The sequence below is a fragment of the Micrasema longulum genome, unplaced genomic scaffold, assembly GCF_059751315.1.
Source record: "Micrasema longulum isolate JH-2025_06_02 unplaced genomic scaffold, ASM5975131v1 h1tg000039l, whole genome shotgun sequence".
Classification (NCBI taxonomy): domain Eukaryota; kingdom Metazoa; phylum Arthropoda; class Insecta; order Trichoptera; family Brachycentridae; genus Micrasema; species Micrasema longulum.
Window position 1 is genome coordinate 841,490 of NW_028277246.1, and position 11,420 is coordinate 852,909.

An 11,420-nucleotide genomic window follows, 5' to 3' on the forward strand; every position below is an offset into this window, starting at 1 on the left:
TCTTTTACCAGGTAGGGAAGGCTGGCTGGATTCCCTAGGGAGGAAATCCAGCCAGTCTGCAAGCATTTGGACATAATCAAACATTGTTGAATTACTACCTGGTAAAAGAAGAAGTATAAAAATTGGAAAATTGTTTTCAGGCGTTGCCTAGTAGGTGATTTGGTTCAGCCGGATGAATCTCACCCACGTGATAAAGGTTTCAGCTCTTTTACTTCACAAGTCAACAGATGGAAGATTTGAGGAAATGTGGATGTTCAAACATGGGCAGAATGGTGAATGTTACACAGTGTGTAAAGTGGCCACTTAAACCAGCCAATGACAGGTCATAAGCCCTGTAAATGCCTAGATTTCCATATTCCCTTCTCAAAAATTTTCCCTCTCTGTTGAAATAAATTCAATTTTTACTATTTTAAAATTACGCGGGTTTTTGATTACGTCGGGGCAATGTTATGATTTTAACACTTTATATCCCGCAACCGTGTAAGCACGTGATTATATAACCACGCGTTGTGTCCCGGTCCCGTGTTTTCACGTGGTTTACTAACTATTCAAAAAAGTGCATTTTATTGACATCTTGTGACTTTTATTAGTACTTTTCGCTGCTGGTAAACTACGTGAAATCACGGGACCGGGACACAACGCGTGGTTATTAAAATTACGTGTTTACACGGCTCTGGGATACAAAGTACAAAAAAAGGAGTAAGACCCTGTATACAGGGTGTTCATTAAACCCTGTCACATCCGAAACCACGATGATCGGTATGAGCAAGAAGACATATTGACACATTAAAATAGTTTTTTAGAAATATATATTTTTTTTAAGTATCAAAAAAAGCAAATGGTTGTTTACTTCTGCAGGGGAGAAACGAGGAGGAGGGAGGGGGGAGTCTGATACTGCGCCGCGCTTCCCCCACTTCGCCCCTGCAGAAGTAATCAACCATTTGTTTTTTATATGAATATATTTTTTTAAATTTTCTTTTTTCTAAATATGCTAAAATGTCTTCTTGTCAATTGTGGTTTCGGATATGACAGGATTTAAAGAACACCCTGTATGTGCGAACATTACAATCTGGCTCTCCATAAAGGCCAATGTTGGCAAAACTATCAGACAAAAATGACAAATTAAATTAATTTAAATAAATATGAGAAGTTGCAATTGATTTAACTATGTATTTTTATAATTATGACACGTTAAGGAAACCCTTCACAGAGCATGAAATTTCCCAAAAATGGGCCGGGCACAGGGTAAATACTATGTGTATTCGGCCGGTGCTTAAAGTGTTAATGGTTCATAATATTTTTATGAACTTAACGGTTTTGTTAAAGTAGATAAAATGTGAGTTTTTCGGAACAATCGCCACTGAATTGGAAAATTAAAATGATATAAATCTTTCAGTGCTTAGGTAATTCAAACATTGTGACAGATGCTTTCATAGATAACTTCCGCCATATTACGATAACAAACCATTTTTCCATGTTTGAAAACAAAATTTTCCAATATCAGACTAGAAACTCAGAAGCCTTAGAACTTTCGTAACAATAGAGTGTTTGAGTTTATAGTTATCATATTGTTAGTCCATATTTTAAATTGAAAAATTAAACTTTTTTTAATTTTATGTTGATTGATTGATTTATTTATTGTATTAGGTAAACAAACAGTATGTACACAAATATTGCCAATTTTTTGTATATTAGGGTAAGACACTCATGCATACACCAAAAAAATTGTTTGCACTTAATAAACTAATTTTATTATGTTCTGTTCGACCAAACCGGATATGAAGGATATCCGGTTTGGTCACCGTAAACGAACGAATCGGAAGAACTGTCATAAAACAACCTCTGACGTCGCACGCGGAGTTATTTCAGAAATACAAAACTTTAAAAAATGATAGCGCTGATAAAACGATGTAAAAAAAAAATTGGCTTAGTTTAATATTTTATTAACAAATAAAAAAATATAAAAACGACACTGAACTTCCTCTTTCTTAAATTTATAATGGAACGTATTTATCTATTTATTTTACTAGGCAAACAAACAGTATGTACACAAATATTTATTTATTTATTTTGTTCATTAACGTCCAAAGGGCATTTACAAAAAATAAAAATGAAATACATGCTAACATACTAAATAATAAACAGAATATACAGGAAAAAAATGTAAAATTAGTTAAAAAGGATATGATAATAAGTTTTACAAAGTAAAAAAAAAAAAAACAACAATAACAAAGGTATGCAAGAAAAAACAGTAAGCATATAAACAAAAAATGCAAAAATATATGCTTATGAAATGAATTCTGTAAAGCAAACATTGTTTATATAAAGTGTTACGGTAAGCAAGAAAGACATTTTTAAGTTAAGTTAATAAACAAGCAAGCATATTTTATCACGAAAAAATAAGAAATAAAAATATGTATCTATGAAATGCGTATTTGCCAATACTACAATGCAATTTGATATAATAGTAAAAAATAAAAAATAAGTATAAGATAGTAAAAATAAAAAAGTAAGTATTTTTTTTTTAAATTATGGAATTAAATTGTCAATAATAGTTTGACGAGCAGCTACAAATAAACTTGATATTGTGGACTTATAAGATGGTAAAGAATTGGACAGAATGTCTGCAGCCGTTCCATAGGTATTACCTAACCTATGCAGTCTCGGTATCAATGAATTGTTTTGTTGGTTGGAAGAAGTACTGGAGCAATGAAACAATAAAGTACTCCTAGTGTTGACAACGGGTACTCTAAAATTAATCAATTCAAGTATTTTTGGTGCGTCAAAAAGAGAGTTCACAATTTTATACAGTACAATCAGATCATTAATAGTTCTTCTTTCAGAAAGTGTTGTTAGGTTAAGCAGTGTTAATGAATAGTGCCAATTTTATTTGTATATTAGTGTAAGAAACTCATGCGCTCACCAAAAAAATGTTTACACTTGTTTACACAATAATTTTAACTATGTTCAATATAATAAATGTAAAAGAAAGAAAATGAAAAAAAATGTAAATAATAATAAATTTAAATATTTGCTTCTCTCAAAATGTCTATAATTTTATATCTTAGTTTACATCCATTGTCACAAAAAATATCAGCTTCGGTAAATATATTGTTTTATTCCTCCGAATTCTAGGTATTGTAGATTGTTTAAAATATATAAATGTTACTGTTTATACCACTTAATAAATTACTTCGGGCTAAAATGTACTTATTATAAATTTATTGCTTATTCCCTTAATTTGAAAACAATAAAAATCATTCCTTGTTGTATTTGAGATTATGATTTAATTTTTTTTTAAATTTTTACCGTACAAAATAGCATCTTCACTCTCTGTCATAAGAACAAAGAAACGGTTGAAAGAAAATAAATAAAACGTATTTTTCGATTAACGCGTATCTCAAAAAACACGTATATTTTTCGAATTACAGGTTAGTCAGTAGGTGGTCAGAAATAATAATAATAATAATAATAATAAATTTAGCTGATTTATATACTGCCATTTTGGACATTACCTCAAAGGCGCTTTACAATTGTATACGTAAACTTACATTCTAACTAAGCAAAAGTGAAATATTATAATTTCTGATTTAAAATTAAAGGTATGATTAACTAAAGAATTGATATTTTAGTAAAGATCTGAACTGACTAGGAATGTCGATGATTCGTAAGTTTGAGGCAATTGGTTCCAGGCCGAGGAGCCGGCAACGGTAAAAGCACGATCTCCGAATCTAGTGTTTGGGGAGCGCCAGATTTCAACATGTTTTCCTCTGCCTGAATCAAATGCTGATCTAAGAGTAGATTTTCTTTGACATGAGCGAGTCTCTTTTTTGAGAAGTAACAGCTATAACATTAAAAAAATCATGGATCAGTTATGTAATTATACTCATTTATGTATTTTCCCTAATACAAAGGTCCGATAGGTATCTTGGAGCCATTTCATGAAGGGATTTGAATAATGTCCAGCTTGTATTTTATTCTCTTTGAGTTTTTTAACCAGTGCAAATCCCGAAGATGTTGTGAGATGTGAGAATATATTTTTTTACTCCCGTAATAAGCCTTGCGGCTGCATGTACGGTAGTTGACATATGTGAGGAAATTTTGTGATAGTAGTAAGTAATAAATAGATAGATAGATATTTTACATATGTGAGAGAAAACCTTACAATTCTATTCTACAATTTTTGCCACGCGCAAGAAAACATTTATTGTATCCAATTTTCCGTAGGGCTGAAGTTCCTCATTCAAGAGAAAAAATACTATCATAATCACATATTTTTATTTCTGAGATAAAAATAGTTTTTTTGTTACCCAGTATAATTTAACACTAGGTAACAAAAAAAACTGGGTAACAATTGACGTTGGGTCACAACACATTGACAATGTCAATTCCTTTTAATATTGAGGTACAGAAATGACTAATGATAACAATTATAGTACCGAGATTAGAGCACGGCTATCGGCAGCAAACATATATTTTTATGGCTTGTTTAAACATCTAGGATCCAAGTTGCTCACTAGAAAAACTAAGACCATTATTTACAAACTCTCCTTAGACCGGTCATTGCATATGATGCCGAATGCTAGGTTATTACCAAAAGAGATGAAAATATGGTATTAGTATTCGAAAGAAAAATATTAAGGAAGATATTTGGTGCTGTCAACCAAAACGGAGTGTGGAGGAGACGGTTTAACCACGAATTAGAGGCACTGTATGGCGAACCCAACATTGCACAATTCATTAAAATAAGAAGATTACAATGGTTGGGCCATGAGCACAGAATGAATGATAACCGTACCCCAGAAAAGATTCTTTATACCACTCCGGAAGGCAAACGAAGCAGAGGCAGACCAAAATTAAGATGGCTGAATAATGTGGAAAGTGACATTAGAGCGATTGGCCTGACGAACTGGAGAAGAGCCACGGGGTGCAGGGAGGAATGGAGACAAATTCTGGAGGAGGCCAGGGCCCACAACGGGCTGTAGCGCCACTGACGATGATGATAATTTAACACTAGAGCATTTTAACATGAGTATGGAGTATCCTCAGTTTAGTCTGTATCTAACATGGCTCATTCTGTTCTGTGTTTAATGAAAATAAGCTATTTCTATGTTCTTGTAATTAATTATAAAAAAAATATTTAGTTCATTGCGTTTTATTACTGAGTTGCAAGTCAATATAAAATGAGCTATTGAAACAAATTACATTTAATGACGGATCGTATCCGTCCTGCTACATTAGAGTCTTGGTTTTTGCTTTTAAATACTTGCAATAACGTAGGTACAGAGGTTATTTTTATTTAATTCAATTAATTACTACATGTTATTTTTAACATACGTACTTAAGATTTTGATGATGTAAGACTTGTAAGATACAACGATTACCTTTGCCGTTTTGTTACGAAGGAAATATGTATAACGGTGTTTTTTTTCGTGAACCTGCGATTGGTAATTCTGTTTATTGTCAAACAAATAATAGTTTTTTTCTTACATTTGTACTCCATAACAATGATCAACTTCAGCCCTACGAGAAATTAGATACAACAAATGTTTTCTTGCGCGCGGTAAAAATCAGAGCATTAATTGTACGGTAAAATTTCTTAAAAATGTACGAAAAAAATATCAACCAATATTTTGATAAAAACGCAGTACTTTGAATGACGTCACTGGTTCATATGAACCATCCAGTGATATGAGAGCATTGAGGGATATCCGGCTTGGTCACCGTAAACGAACCAATTGGAAGAACTGTCATAGAACAACGTCTGACGTCACACGCGGAGTTTTTTCAGAAATACAAAACTTTAAAAAATGATAGCAGAGAGGATAGAACGCCATAACACTCTATCTTGGCATACAGACCTCGCTTTTTCTACATTCATACATCTTCTCATGCACGCACGCCGATTATTCCTTTTTTTGTCATGTCCATCTTCAAGTATTTGATTGACTTGATCGTTCCATGTCTTTCTCGGTCTTCCTCATTCTCTGCATCCATCAGCATTTGCATCGTAGATCCCTTTGGCCGTTCTTTCGCTGTCCATTCGCTGTACATGTCCAAACCAACGCAGCACCTCTTTCTTGATTATGTCGATAATGCATGTCTCAGCCTTACATACTTCACGGATCTCGACATTTGTGCACCTATCATACATCGTTTTACCACACATTCGCTTGAGGGATCGCATTTCGACAGCATTCAACCTACTTTCATCATCATTTTTCCAATTCCATACTTCGCTCCTAAACATCAGGGTCGAGACCAGGACTCCGTTGTGAACTGCTAATTTTGCCTCTTGCGACAAACATTTATTTGCCAAGGTTGAAATAAGTGCACCGTTCACTCTGTTCCCGGCACTCACCCTCCTTTCAATATCTTTCTCAGTCATTCCATCCCTAGTAAACATACTTCCCAGATACACAAATTTCTCCACTTGTTTTAGTATAACTCCATTCACAGTGGTTTCACATTTAGTCATACTTGAGTCCTAAGATCTTTTTTTTTTTATAAAAGAAATATTTACGTTCTTCTGATTTACCCAAATATTTCATTTTGATGGCCATTTTCAACGAGTTGTAAATAACTCACTATTAAAAAATGGAATCAAGTTGGGGTAGAGTGGGATTCGAACCACGGACCTTTAGTCCGTGAGTCCGAGACACTAGCCATGGGACCACAACCCGATTATTATTTATTATTATTATTATTATTATGGATAACTTATATGGCGATATTTTTGTAATATCCTCAAGGACGCTTTACAAATTGATTCTATAAATAGATAAATTTAATTGAAACTTTTAAATTTGTCATTTCATTCAACCTACTTATTTTGTGATGACGTGCTACGGATTTATTCAAATGATTTAGAGAACATGTGGGGTTTAGATTTTTTCCGAAACATCACTTCACTCTCACAGCCTCGCCTCGCACCTCTGCTAGAGAGCATGCACTGTTTGCGTAGAGGTATAATAACTTTTTCTCTCGCCGTAAACGTAGCTGATCTAAAGCTAGGGTTTCCTAGGACAGCGGTGCCCGTATCTTAACGGCCGTAGGGAACGGTGATGCGGTGGATAGCCGTCGTAACGGTGCCGAGAGAGTGGTTTCCTATGAAAACGGTGTTATCAACACCGTTTAACACTGTTTTCCTAGGAAACCACACTCTAGTCACCGTTAAAACGGCAGTCCACCGCATCACCGTTCACTACGGCCGTTAAGATACGAGCACCGCTGTCCTAGGAAACCCTAGCTTAAGCGTAAGACGCCTGTCAGCTAGATCATCTGAAATGCATAGTTCCCTTAGATATTCCGGAGCAGAGTTGTGCAGTGATTTATACATACAAACAGAGTTTATATTCCAACCTCTGGAAAACGTAGCCAGTGTAATTCCCAAAGTAGTGGAATGACATTTAATATTCGAGTCATTTTGTTCATTGGTAGACCTGCATAGATATTTTCGTATTTATATTTTTGGAATTCCTTTAAAATTAAAACGTTTAGGTTTCAATAGCGTACATTGAATAACTGCTGCATATAAGTAATATGTATATCATAAAAACGAATAAAAAAATACTATAAATAAACTAATTCACTCATTAGATTTATGCTTTTCATTGCGTATTTTATTTCATTGAACTTGTAAGGTTTACCAATTCAAAAAGGGGTAATTTTGGACGTGGCTTTTAAAACTTATTTGATTAAATTTTGATTTCGGCTTTGGCTAAGAATCTTGTTTCGGGGCGTCACTGGTATTTTCACTCTTTTCAAACAAAAAAATCTGGTTTCATTTTAATAAAAAAAAATAACACGCTTAAAAAATCATCTTTTAGTTACAAAAATGCTCTGGCTTTCTCGTTGAATGTTTGTATTTTTAAGGAACATTTAAAAAAAAAATGACTTATGATAAAAGCGGTTTTAAAAAATAGCTATGTTTGTCAATGAGGAAGTTCAGTGGTTTTTTAATACTTTTTTATAGGTTAATAGATTTTATTTAATTTTAATTTAATTAAAATAATCCAAAGAATGTGTTTTTCAATTTATATATATCGTATTATAAGCGCTACGATTTTTTTAAGTTTAGTTTTTCTGGAATAACTCCGCGTGTGACGTCAAAGGTTCTTTTCCGCTTACTCTCGATCAGTTCTGCCCATCGGTCCATTCCTGACAAGCAAACCGGAAATTTTCCACAACTCTTTTATAATTGGTTGATTCATATGAACCAGGGATGTGGTTCAAAGTTGTCCGTTTATGGAGACTATTTGTTGCAAATCCTCCTTGCTGCATCATAGCGTACAACGAGCAGCTCAATAAAAAAATATCAATTCTCGCTTCAATACCCATACATTCAATCTCTTTCATACACTTGTTTATGTGTAGATTAAACATGATTGATTCATATCTTAAATTTCATTTCTTACCTTTGAAACCAACTTTATATAAGAAAACTTATTTAAATTACGAAAACACAGCAAAAAAATAAAACAAAAATATCAATGCATTTATTTCGAAACGGTATTTTCAAATTGCAGCTATCTGCATTAACACATTAGTTAAGTATGGATATATGACATGTGTATATTATGTACTCTCTCTAACAGAGCTGCCAAGGTGTAATTTGTTTGGCTTTATTTAATAAGCTAATAAGATGCAGTTTGACAGTCTTGATCAGTAATCCGGATATGTATGTTTTTATGTTTTTGTGAACTGCTTAATGTAAACGAATAAATAAATCAAGTACATTACATAAAAATAAAATATATATCACGTATGTATTTATTATATAAAGTGTTTAATTTTGTTCATGTTTTGAGTATGTCCAAATATTTATTTGCAGACTGGCTGGATTTTCTCCCTTGGGAGTTGTTTAGATCAAAATTTGTTGCAACATAGGAAAATATTTTTGAGAAGGGAATATGGAAGTCTAGGAACTTACAGGGATTATGACTTGTCATTGACTGGTTTAAGTGGCCAATTTACACACCGTGTAACATTCACCTAAATTATTAAACTGTGTGTCACCACGTTTATTTTCTCAAATATCTTAGCTTTAGAATATTCCACCATTTGCTTGTGGTAACACGATGTTACATCACCGCGCGCACAGGGATTATTTACCACAGTCTTTTAAGAGTTAAAAATAAGGGTCATAAGTATGCAACAGTTATAAATAATGTAAGAATAAGCATAGATGTAAATATTGTATTGCGAATATTATATTAGAATATGTTTTTTATAGAACTTAAAATAAATAAATAAAAATATTGCATGACACTATTTAAATTATTTTATATTATTTTCGTTCTTTATACTTTTATTCATGAATGAGGAAGTTCAGTGCTACGGAAAATTGGATATAAAAAATGCTTTCTCACACGCAATAAAAATTACAGCATTTATTTGAAAATATATTTATTTAATCGTCCGCGAAATTTCTCGAGAATGCATGAAAAAAATAAATAAATATGATGTATACAAAAGTAAACTATGTCACAAGTTCTCAAAATGATATATTTACGGTTTCCGGGAGGTCAACTCACCAACCAGCAGAACTCATAGCCGAGAATTTGTGACATCACGGGCGGAGTAATTTCAAAATTACAAAACTTTAAAAAATCCTTACGCCGATAATAAGATTTTTTAATATGTCTTAGATAGTCTGTCTATTAACAATTTTTTTTTTTTTTTAATATTTACAAAGGTGTTTTTACACGAAAATATTTCAAAGTCCTCTGAAGCCTAAGACTGATCATCTAACCTTCATGTAACAAAAAAAAAATCAAGATTCGCTACGATCGGTGAACCAATGCAGTGCCCTATGTACCATAAGGTGCGGAAAGGGATTGATGATGATGATGAACTTCCTTATTACCTTTCACTTTCAACAGTATTACAGTATTCTGTATTTGTAGACAATAAAATTAGCTTAAATTATAATTACGTAAATCTTTATTTAAACGAATTCATTCATAAAGTAGGTGCTTAGGTACTTGATTGCTAAAGATTAAATACTAAAATAATTATAAAAGGTAGTCTTAAATATAAACACAACCACATTGTTCATCTGTTGTTTTTATTTGTGGATATCTTTTATCGTGTTTTTTTTTTTAATACATATTACTAGCGGGCCCACAGACGTTGTCTTGTCTTTTCAAAAAAGACTTTTCATTGTTAATTAGGTACTTAGATACTTGTTTATGATTAAATTCCAAAACTAAAAATTGTTAATTGAATTTAAGTAGGTACCTAGGTACTTGTTTATGATTGAATTCCAAAACATAAAATAATTCATTTTCGAATGTAGAATTCTTTTTGCAAATGTCAAACTCGGCTCTTTTTAACTTTATTAATGAAAGCGATTTTCAAAAATGTATTAAATATCGAGTTAATAATATTTTAGTTTAACCAAAAATTCAGTAAAAATAAATAAATGGGAAGGATAAAAAGGAATGTAAGGAAAGAATCTGATTGGGATTCATAAAAAGCAAATGCTGTTTGTAAACATTCAAAAACAAACTTTTTTTAAACACATAAAACAACATCCTTCTATTTTTTGTTTATGCATTTTTGTCGAATGCAACTCTGGTAGATCGATGAAAAAAGTATTTTTGCTTCTTACTTTTTTTTACAAATTCGATTGAACACGCGCAGCGCGAAGATCTACATTTCGCTGAAAACCGCACGTAAATCAGTCAGGTCATTTAGGAGAAGTTCAGTTACATCACACGTACAGAAGAATTATATATGTAAAGATTGACTTTTTTGGTATTTTTATTTAATTTAGATTTCTACCGCTCGTGAAATATAATAGAACAATCATTTGAATGGAAAGTACCCGTAGTCTTACATATTTGTTTTGCAGTAATTAAAAACTGTTATTGATTAATAAATTAATATTGATTATAATTTTCACACCAAATGCAAATATATACGTGTTTGATCACGAAAATATGTTAATTTTTCTCATGTGATGGCAATATAACCTTTTTTGATCGTGATATGTCAAATTAAGAGTATTCTGACATACATCTGATAGGAGCTCTTTAGAAATAATAGTTCCTTAATTCTCTTTGTGATTGATGAATTGGAAAACTTTATTTTTATCCTTGAACTAAAAAATCGCACGAATTAACATTGGATAATGTTTCGTATTCGCTTTCAATAATTATAACTTACACACTCGGAAACAAAAGTCATTATGAACATTTAAACGAATTTATAGTTAGGAAAACAGCTAATGACCGCTGTTTTATGTTTAAATCGGCACCACCATTCATTAAAATCTAAATCGCTTGAAAATCTAATTTACGTCTTACGGACATTATTTTAATTAGAAAAAAACTTACAATCCATATTATGTTTTAAAATAAACATAGTAAAATTCAAATGTCTTTTACTATGTTTCATATGTCTTTTACTATGTT